We start from the raw sequence: 11411 nt of genomic DNA, 5'->3' as shown, positions 1-11411 counted from the left end.
CGTTTTGTTTTGTTTTTTGTTAGTTTTTTATTTTTTATTTTTTTGGTGTTAGTCTTCACTGTTGCAACGTCTTGTAAATTGTAGACGGTCCCTGAACCCCACAGCAGGACCGGCTGCTTATAGAAATCAATATTGTTTCTGATGCTTGATAGACACATACTTTTAATAAAAATGAGCTTGTAGCATGTCGTCCACCTCACAGCGATGGGATGCAGGCGCCCTTTGTAAGTTACTGACGTTTTGTTTAAGAGTTATTGAGACCGAAAGTCCGTGTCTGTCAACTACAAACATGCTTTGTTTTTTCTTGTCTGTGAGGCTAAACAGCGCTGTGGTCGCCATGACAACGTGCCGAGGACAGAGATTTTACTGTCTGCTGACAGTCAGAGCCACAACATAACACATATTGTCCCATCGGTGTTGACAAGCAGGCCTTGAAGTCAGTGTATTTACCCAGGATTCCACAGCGCCCCGCTGCTTCCTGCCCCTACCGGAAGTCAGCGCCGGTTTGCCATGGCGCCGCTGCTGTCCGCCGAGCAGCGAGCGGTCCAGTAATTCTGTACGTCATTGGTTTTTTCTCTACATCTGTCCAAAAAACGGCGGAAAAGAGAAGGGAATGAGTCTGTTGAGAAATGGAAGTCTGCCCTCTGGTGGTCAAAAGGCATTACTGCAACCGTTGAAACATTGAAATAAATTTAGTAAAATCACATTTCCTGGATTAAAGGATAAGTTTAAACAGTTTTCACGTTGTTTATAGAATGAAGTAGAACAATGTCCCCACCCAGAAGGCTTTTCTGATCCGAGCAGTGCTTCAGGAGAAATTTAGATCCAAAATCGAGCGGCAGACATCCCGAAACTGTTAGCAGACGGAGCATCGGTAACGCCGCTACTAAAACAGCTTTAATCGTCCAAGAACTCATTAGTTTCACTAATACTTTCTCCTGCGCCGCTCGATTTTGGATTTAAATTTCTCCTGAAGCACTGCTCGGATCAGAAAAGCCTTCTGGGTCAGTAGATCGTTGTACTTCATTCTATAAACAACGTGAAAACTGTTGAACACTGATCAACCAGGAATTTTCTGCTTTCACGTTTTTTTTTATAAAAGGGACTTTTATTTTGAAGGAGTTTGGGATTTTATTGTGAAAAGTTAGGGTCTTCTGTCTAGTGTTGAAATAACATGATTATTTTTCATCAGGCTAATGTGATGAAGTTATTATGGGTTGACAAGATGAAATTATGCCAGAAGAAAGGGGAAAAACTGTGTCAGATGTGCACAATCTGATCATGTGGGACCGATGTACACATTAAAATGAAGTAAATCCAAAGAACATTTTTTTCAGTGTGGAGCTGTCCATGGTGCTGAAGTATCAGCCCATTACAGAGTTCATTGTGTTTCCTATGACGTCTCTGCTTGTGGAAAATAAACTCTCCTCACTGATGTAGAAGCAGCAAGCACATTTTGACAACCGTGACTCAGTCTGGAAGTTTCCTTCTTCTGATTGTAGAAGACATACTTCAAGTTTTCCTCCATTCCTGACCTCAGTACTGTAGGAATTGCTTCAGCGTGAGCCGGTGTTTCAGCCACAGAGGAGGACCAGCAGGAGGAAGAGACACAGAGAGCAACTGTGAGCGTTAATAAACCACTTTAGACACTTGTTGATTTCTCAGAAAATATTTTTGGCAACAACAGAAAGATTTCCGAAACAGTTTATCTTGCTGGAAGGATTCTCTGGGATGTTCAGAGATGGATTTTATCTCACAGCCACCACGAGACAATCAGCCTCTTTTCATGAGCTTGATGATATTGATGTCAGACATAAAGCTTGGAGATGCTGGGGATTGAACCCAGGACCTCCTACATGCAAAGCAGGCGCTCTACCACTGAGCTACACCCCCTGTTTCCTCCAGCTGCTCTGCTGGTTCTGACTGAAGTGAATCAGCTCAGTGAGTCCAGGAGGAAAACTCCTGAGAACCTGTTCCTCTCTCAGCAGGACAGTCTGGACTGTGGAGTGTGGCTGCTTGCTGGAGGTCAGTATTGATGGAAGTGGATCCATCACTGGTCCAGGTCAGGTGGTTTCTGTTCATGGGGGTTTGATGGCTGATGGTCCATCAGCCAGGTAGTGCAGCACTAAAACCATGCTGAAGGAGGCGCTGTGGCTCAGCTGCTCAGAGAGCCTGTCTCACCAGCAGGAGGTCCTGGCTTCAAACATCATCAGTCAGTCACTGCATCTGGAAAGTGACAGCAGGGTGACTGTCTGCTAAATAACCAGGGTGCTGATGCAGCACTCCTCGGTGAAGGATGGAGGTTTGTGGAGCTCAGTGAAGCAGGAAGAGTTCTTCACTTCACTTCATTGCAGTAAAACAGAGAAGTTAGTCCACAAAGAGCTCCATGGCTCCAGATGCTCCTGATCCTCCTCTGCTGGGATCTCCTGCTTCATCTGCTCTCTGGCTGACAGCTGCTGCTCCAGAGGCAGAGGAAAGCCTGCAGAGGGGGGTGGACAGGAGAGACTGTCTCTCAGGGGACGGAGACACAGGAGCTGCTGCTTTCTGTCTCTCTGGGATGTGAAGAGTTCCCCACCTGGAAAGGTCTGAGTCAGTGTGACGGTGTCTGCAGCTCTGAAGGTGTGAACAGGGAACAGAGGAGGGATTTAAAAAGCCTCTTTGAGGAAGAGAGGAATGGGAATGCACTTTTAATACTGCCGTGAAACAAAACGTGGACTGAGGGCCGCCGTCTTGGAATATTGACTCATCACGATGGAGCATGCGCAGAACGACCAGAATGAAGTCGTCTCATTAGCATATAATTCCTCTTCCAAAGGAGATAAACCCGCCGGTCTATTGGGACACTCAGTGAGCAGTGAAGTGACTCCCAGTCGTCCTGCAGCGTCACACTGATCACTGAAGACCTGCCGGAGCTCTGACCAGTGAGCAGGAAGTGTGTGAAGGTGCTGTACTGCTACACCCAGTGTGACTGCTGTCCTGGTTACTCACTGGAACTCACTCACCTGGAACAACACAGGAGCACACTTCAGCATCGCCATGCCGACACACCAGCTCCAGCTACACCGAGCATTGTGCATCCCGAGGACCCCTGCTGCAGCCTGAGCTGCCCTCAGAAGTGCCTGTTCGCCTGAACCCGCTCAGTAAACCACACAACGTTTCCTTGTAGTGCTCTCACCAAGTGCATCAACCAGACATCACAGTTTAACAATGAACAATGTAAGGATACAGAAATTAAAACAACAAAGTACGGGGGTGTCCACTGCTCCACACAGACTGCTGTGGCTCTCACTGAGATGAGAGGCTTTATTTCCAACATGAAAACAGATGTTGGAGGATGAAAACCTGCAGATGCTCCCTGACAATGTGGAACTGAAGCCATGTTTTCAGTGACTTCCTCCTTTCACCCAATTCAACGTTAAATTCAGCTTTACTGATGAAAAGTCTCCACCAGGTTTATTCCCAGAGCACATTTAAAAACAATAAAGTCCTACGGCTCACCAAAAGGACAAACCTGCAGGCCACAGAGCTCACTGCTGCCACACTGAGGACGTCTTTCACATGGTCCAGAGATTAAAAGGTTCTTTAAACATTCATTTAACAAATACTGGTCAGACTTCCAGAAGGATTCAGTGAGCTGCAGCCGTCTGTCTCCAGAGGGGGAGGCTCGTCCAAAACACTGAAACCAAGGAGGCTGTTCTGAAGACAGACTGTTCCTGTGAAACAGCTGTTCTGAAAACTCTCCCATCAGCACTTCACTCCTCATCTAACTCACTGGTGATAATTCCAGCAGTCAGGATTTAGCTGGACCAGTGGATGAGGAGAGTCCAGGCCGAGCTGCTGGAATGGAGACATGCTGCTGACCTTTAAGTGTGAAGCAGCTGAGTTTACATGACATGTTGACACCAACAGGAAATGCCTGAAGTTAAAATAGAAAACAAATTAAAAAATAAATGATATGAATGCACCAGATGTTTCTTTTTAGGGTCAGAGCAGATCATAGAGTGGAGTTCTGCTCTTTACTGGCTTTGTCCTCCAGCTGGAGTCTGAACATCCTGGGATGAGGAACCAGGACTGTCCATATTTCATTCGAAGGAGAACATTAAGGGGGTCTCACAGATCAGCAGGGCCCTCTGTTTTGATGATCACTTTGGAAATCCATGTGTCAGGGATGAGATTTGTACTTTAATAATCGCAAGTGAGAAGCTTTCCCATACCGGGAGTTGAACCCGGGCCACCTGGGTGAAAACCAGGGATCCTAACCACTAGACCATACGGGAGACTGAGGGACCAGGACACACCAGCTCTGTCTGGTCCAGTCTGGACCAGATCTAGTTTGGATCAGGTGTGAAACTCCCCCAGACTCTGTTCTGGACCACCAGGTGAACTCTGGTCCAGCTGAAGATGAGGGTCAGTCTGTCAGTTTCTGCAGTTTGTGGCTCCTGACTTGATTAAAGCAGGAAGACCAGATGAGCAGCAGGAGTCTCCCTGAGTGGATCTACTCATCAATCAGTGTCTGAAATAATCAATAGAAATGTGATCCAGAGAAATCAGACCTGTCATTCAGCTGTTTGTTCTGAATCCAGCTCTCACTGGACTGCAGCCTCCATCATCTGTGATCAGGAACTCAGTGGAGCTCTGCAGGTTATATTCATCTGTTACCATGGAAACATCATTAAAGCAGGACTAAAACTGGCTTCAATGCACATCTGAAGCTGAACTTCTAAGAGAGAATCAGAAACGTGTGAACAGCTCTGTGCTCACTGCTGCTGAGCCGCTGAGCTGCCTGCTGCTCCTGTGTGGAAACAAACAGTGAGCCTGGTGTTAAAGAGGACTCCACTTCCTGTTGAGAGCAGTCTGCAGCTTCTGCAGCTTCTGGCTGAAGTTCTGCAGGCAGCTTCTCCGGGCTCCACCCAGAGCCAGCTGGTCAGGAAACCTCTGCCTGATTCCATCAACTGAGAGAACATTTCTACTGAACATAGAGGCTCCTGACAAACTGAGATACTATCAACTGGTGGATGAGCTTCTTTCATTCATTAGAAACCAAAAATAGTTTGGTGCCAACATGAACTCAGGGTCATCATGACTGTTTTCATGTCCTTTAGTCAGGATGTCGTCATTCATTGAGCTCTGTCCCGGCTGTCAGGAGTCTGGATCACCTGCCTGATTTATGACAATCAGTTCAGTCCTTTTGCTTCTTGAACTTGTCGGCTCGTTGGTCTAGGAGTATGATTCTCACTTTGGGTGTGAGAGGTCCCGGGTTCAATTCCCAGAGGAGCCCTTCTATTACCATCCCCGTCCTCCTGGGATCAACCCCCAGTGTCTCCAAGCTTCAGGTCGAACATCAATCATCAAGCACATTGATGGAGGCTGAGTGTCTCTTGGTGGTTGTGAGATAAAATCAATCTCAAAACAAAGAGTTCTGAACATCCCAGAGGATCCTTCCAGCAAGACAGAACCTTCACATGATCAGAGCTGTCAGAACTGTCATCAGGAAAGTTCTCCTCCATGGCAGTGAGCTCTGGAGGAAACAGGATGGATGGAGAGAGTTTTTAGGGAGCTCCAAGACTTCCTGGCCCATGATGATGACTGGATAATGATCCCTTCTGGATTCTATAGAGCAGCTCTGGGATCTCTCTGCTGATCTGGCTCCAGTGTTAGACACACCAACCTCTTTCCCTCTGACCCAGCTGGAACAGTAAAATGTGTCTCCAGTGGTTTGAGAAGATGAGAGGTGAGAGCCACTGGTCTGAAGTCATTGTTGACCTGGGTTCCTGCTTCCTGAGAACCAGAATGAAGACTGATCTTCTCCAGAGCTCTGCTGCTGAATGACTGTCAGTGGAGAGCTGGAAGAGTTGATGCTGAGCTGGAGTGAGTTCCTCTGCTGAGGTTTTACAGTCAGACACTGACATAAAGCTGGAGATGCTGGGGATTGATCCTAGGACCTCATACATGCTAAACCACTGAGCTGCATCCCCTGTTTCATTATTGTAGGATTACTTCTTTCACTGAATCAGCTCATACAGTCAGAAACTGTTAAACCTCTGGAGAAACTGTTAATTCAGCACCTTCATGTGGAGCTGAAGTCACATCTGGATCAACATCAGTTCACATACAAAAGGAACCGGAGGACGAGTGAAGCTGTTTTAACTCTAATGCAGCTGTTTTAAAACAGCTGGAACGTCCCTCTGCAGACGCCACGTTAGTTTTTATTGCTCTGCAGAGGACGGCTTTGCTGACTGGAGTGATGCTCACCAGCTGCTGATCAACAGAGGAGAAACAGTGGAGATGCTGGAGGAGTCCAGGACAACGGGAGACCACAGCTCTGTGGACGGACATGGGGACAACACTGTCCACACACTGGGGGACAGTCCACCCACAGCCTTCAGTCTGGACACTGGGGGACAGTCCACCCACAGCCTTCAGTCTGGACACTGGGGGACAGTCCACCCACAGCCGGTCTTCACGCAGCAGCAAATAGTTAATGATCTCTGGAGCTCTGCAGATACAGAGGCCTGGAAAATGACTCAGGTTTAGTGATGTTGGCTAAAAACTTGCTGGTCACAATGTAAAGACTCCTGAGGACACTTTAAAACAGCTCCAAAAGAGGACTGGAGCGGGACTTTAAAGAGCTTTCAGGCCTCGGCTTCATTCATTTTCTTTAAAGAGGATATTTCTGTCTGGGCTGAACTCGCCATTAGATCAGGCAGTTGTAAAGTTTCTTCTTCCCCCAACCTCTCAGTATGAACAGTGACCAGGTGGGGGCAGCATTCCGCTGATCCAGCGTCCAGCCTGCCGGAAGTCAGTAGAAGAAGAAGCTGCAGCTGCAGTTGATGCCAGTCCTGGTCTGACACGTGCTGGTCCAACAAGGATCCAGACTCAGTAAAGGTCCAACTCTTTAAACTTTGTGTTCAGAGCGGTTAAAGTGAGTTTTCCAGGAAGCTCCGGATTGATTCCTGTCGGTTTTTAACATCTGCTTTTAGCAGCAGCAGAGACGCTACAGGAAGTGGGGCACCAGTTAACACGGAGACCAGTTAATCCGAAACCCCCGCGAGCAGCGTCCTGCTGCCAGAGGAAGAAAGTGAAGCTCTTGGATTGGAGGAGAAAATAAGTCCTGATAAGGTGGAAATATTGCTGGAAGCTGCTGGAGAAGCTGAACCACAGCCACGGAGCTGCAGCTCCTTCAAAGCCACGTTTCTGGAGGACTTCCGGTGAGCTAGCTGCATGCTAACAGCTAATTAGCACGTGTTGACCTTGAGAATGAAAGCAGTGAGCTGGTGAAGCTGTTTCCAGCCTTAAATCAGGCTGCAGGGAGGTTAAAGTGAAGCAGTGTTGTATATTTAGTGTGTTGATGCTGCTGCTGGCCTCAGTAAACTGCTTTATCAGGATTAGGGTTGCCAACTCCCAGAGATTGAAATAAGGAACACCTCTCGCGGGCAGCTGAAAAAAACGCATATATAACAGCATTTTGACACAGTTATACCTACTACAGACTATAAAAACACATTAGGCTACTGCATTATACCTACAGTAGCAAGATTGCAGTAACTCATGATCTGTTTGTATTTGAGGCCTACAGTGAGACAGTTATCATTCCAGTATCATCATCATCATGGACAGCAGCTCTCAGCCACTGCACCGGACGGTAGAGCAGCTCAGCAGCTCCTTCAGAGGAGACTGAGACCCTCAGAGCAGGAAGGAGCTACCACAGGCCTCTCATCCCCACCGCTGTCAGACTGTACAGTTCTACTGTGTAGAATATGTGCAATAATCCTGGACATTATAATATCCTGCACCCCCCCTTTAAGAAATTCAGCAACACTTAATCATCCATTCACCTGCTGTATCCATTCACTCTGCTAAAACATATTGTACATATTATATCTCATACTGTATAGTTATATATCGCATCAGATATTGCATATTGTATTGTATATATTGTATATAATATATATATATCCTGTTATATTTTTAAGATTCAGGTTGTACATACAGTTAAATCTTTATTGTCTTTAGCTTCTATTGTCAAACCTAGTCTGATTTGCACTATCATTTGTTAATTATTGCACCATTCATTACTTTTGCACCCCGCTGTGGGTTCTATGAGCCTATACACCTGTAAATTTATCCACTGTGAGATTAATAAAGTCTTCTATTCCTATTCTATTCTATATTTATTGCTAAATGTGCAAAATAACAAACAGCTGCTGTCTCTTCTGGATTTTAACATGTTCTTTTGTTATTTTCAAGTAAAAAAGTGCAAAATCAAAGCTGAAAAACCTTCCGAACAAAAAAACCAACAAGGTTCCGTTTCTAAACTGAAAACACTCCACAGTCTGCAGCAGCAGACACACATCAATGAACTGAACATTATATATCCGATATGGAAACGGCACAAACTTACGTGTCTCTGGAAGCCGTGCTGCGCTGCTGTAATGTTTTGATTTCCTTCTTCCCATGCGCTCTGTGACGAGACTGACTGTTGGCCAATGAACTGCCGTAGCCTCCGAGGAGCAGTCTTTTTTTGACCAATGAGATAAGAATGATTCTGTGTTGTCGAGCCATCTCTGTCAGCTCATTGGTCACAGAACCTCAGAGAGCCGGTGAACAATTTACCGTAAGTTTTCAAAAAAAGCGCAAGTTCCATTGCTCACGTTTTGACTCTCACAAAAATACGGAACAAAGTGCGTTCCTTTTCAGCTCAATACGGAACGCACACTTTTACATCCAAATACGGAACGATTCCGTTTTTCAAGGAACGGTTGGCAACTCTAATCAGGATCTACAGACTAGATTCAGTCAGGATGAAGAGAAATGTGAAGAAATGCTGTTAAAATGTGAAATGGTTTGATATGAGCTTCATATGTTGGTGCTGAGAGAAATGTGAGAGTGAATCAGTAGATGTGGAGCAGGGAGTGAATCTTGTTGAGACTGTTCCTCCAGTCAGTCCTGCTCTTCATCATCATCCTCCTCTCCTCAGGCCCTGGATCTCCACTGCCTCCATCCTGGTCTTCATGTCCTCCAGCCCCTTGGTCTCCTCCGTCCTGCTGGGATCCAGGGTGCTGGTTAGGCCTGCACAATATATCGTTTGAACATCGCCATCGCAATGTGCGCATGTGCAATAGTCACATCGCAGGATGTGCAATATTTTATTTTTTTTATTGTTATTTTTAACTTTTGTTTTGCTTCGTAAAAGCAGCAAGCTGCTCCATGCTCCGCACCCCCACTCCCTCCCTCCTGCTCGGTACTCACCGCCCCCCTCCCTCCTCCACAGCGGGGGGGGGGGGGGTTCGGGCTACACAGGCGAAATGCAGGAGGAAGTGACAGAGGATTTAGTCCCCAAAAAAAGGCCAACGTGAAATTTGGATATATTTCGGCTATAAAAAAAAGACGATACGGAACAAAAAAACGTTATCTGCCGACAGTGCCTCGTCGAGGTTGCCTCAACACGAGGGAATACGTCAAACCTGTTGGACCATTTGAAACGCCATCACAAGCTCCTGTATTTCCAGTGCAAAATCAAAGACCCCAGGTGAAACTTCATCTTCTCAAAAAACAATTACAGAAGCCTTTGCCGGCATAACACCGTATGATAGGAACTCCAAACAGCATCGACAAATCACGGATGCAATAACTTTTTACCTAGCGAAAGACGTGGTGCCACTGAACACCATCGATCGTTAAAGAGGGATTTCAAAAAATGATCCGCATGCTCGACAAGCGGTATGAAACACCACGTATTTCTCTCAAGTGGCCATCTCCCCAAATAGAGCTATTCAGGTCATCTGGTGAAAATTCTTCCATTTTTAATATCGCAATATATATCGCAATATATCGCAAGCCCCCAAAAAATCGCAATGTCAGTTTTTTCCAATATTGTGCAGCCCTAGTGCTGGTAGGAACTTGATGCTCTCAGCAACTGTTCAGATCAGCCTCCTCAATAGAAAGAGCGTCCAGGAGGAAGCAGGGAGTCTCTACCTGGTTCCTGTCTTCTTCTGATCAGCAGCTCTCATTGTGTCTGGAGGATCAGGTCTGGGTCCTCTGTCCATATCAGAGCTCTGTGGGTTTCACACACCATCCAGTCCAGGAGGTTTTAAAGGAGGAGGAGTTTTTCCTGTTGAGCAGCTGCAGCTGTGTTTCTTTCAGAATGTGATGTGGGACTTCTCTGGAGCTGCTTCAGACAGCATCTGGAGCCTTTTCTAGGACTGGAAAGTCCATTTCCATGAAGGGAGCCGGTCTGAAGGTCCTTGTTGCTCTTTACCAACCAGCAGGAAACATTTCAGTTTCTGCTTTAGAGCTTCTTTTGAGCTCCAGATGAAACCCTGACAGGACTGACAACATAGAAATAAAAAGCAGAACACCAATCAAGCCATTCTTCTAACATGGAGGCAGCTGTTCTCCTCAGAAATGTGGGGAGTTTCCCAGCCAGCAGGTGGCGCTCCAGGCTAAAGAGAAGCTTGTGGAAGTGAGTGGTGGCAGTGAAATGTGTCCTCTGCCAGGTTTTCCCCTGAACTCCATCCAGTTGTCTAAAGTGTGTGTGTCAGTCTGGAGCAGAGAGTTTGGAGTGAATCCAGCCCCGGCTGAGCTTCTAGTGCTTCTAGAGGAAAGCAGCAGCTTTGTTCAGGGCCAGAGTCCTGGTGGAAATGAAGTCTGGCTGCTCAGCTGCTGTGAAGTCAAAGCTTTGAAATGAGGTTCAAGTCAGGGCAGTGTATCCTGGAGATGTTTGAAGACTATTGGAGCAGATCTCAGCAGATCAAAACACACTGCAGGCCCTGAGGACTGCTGGCTGCACAGCTAAACACTCCCTCAGAGGAAATAGAGCCATTAAAGCTTTAACTTCCTGTCAACTGAAAACACTCCTGACGGGAATAAAAGGCCTTTTTACTGCTCTGAAATCAGCTGCTTGGTTTTTCACAATAAATCAAGGTTGAGAAGGAACTAAACTCAAAGCTCAGACAGATCAAAGCAGTGAAGTGATGATTTCAGTCCAGATCAGCTCAGAGAGGGAGGAAGGGGCTTTTTTTCTGAATCCCAGCTTTATATTGACATTAGGGGAGTAAATCCCAGCTTCATCAGCAGATGATATGATGTCCATATTTCTGGATCACCACACCATGTTTGCCCAGATCACAAAGTCTGTCACCAGACGAATTCCACTGGATTCTCCAGCCTGCAGTCGATACGATGCTCATCTCACCATCATTTACATTGATATGAACTCCCTGAAAACACTGAAATACCATTGAACCATTTTATTTCTAAGGTCTTTATGGTGTCAGGAGTTAAACAGAGCAAACAGGATTCTTCTGGAGTTAAAAAGAAATGAATCAAATGAAAATAGAGCACTATGGTCTCACATTTCTGATGTTTCAGAGCATTTTTTCTCAGTGAGCTTAAAGAGCCTTGATGAGCTT

General features: G+C 46.2%; 2 non-coding genes across 2 annotated transcripts; both read right to left on the bottom strand.

The window, feature by feature from the left end:
* Positions 1–1821: 1821 nt before the first annotated feature.
* On the bottom strand, positions 1822–1893 carry trnaa-ugc (transfer RNA alanine (anticodon UGC)). Its single transcript has one exon. It is a non-coding gene; the product is annotated as a tRNA-Ala (tRNA).
* Positions 1894–4205: 2312 nt separating this feature from the next.
* Positions 4206–4277, bottom strand: trnae-uuc (transfer RNA glutamic acid (anticodon UUC)). The gene has a single exon. It is a non-coding gene; the product is annotated as a tRNA-Glu (tRNA).
* Between the last annotated feature and the right edge of the window lie 7134 nt (positions 4278–11411).

The sequence above is a fragment of the Salarias fasciatus genome, unplaced genomic scaffold (assembly GCF_902148845.1).
Source record: "Salarias fasciatus unplaced genomic scaffold, fSalaFa1.1, whole genome shotgun sequence".
NCBI lineage: Eukaryota > Metazoa > Chordata > Actinopteri > Blenniiformes > Blenniidae > Salarias > Salarias fasciatus.
The sequence above is the reverse complement of the archived record's forward strand: the minus strand, read 5'-3'. Positions and strand labels throughout refer to the sequence as shown.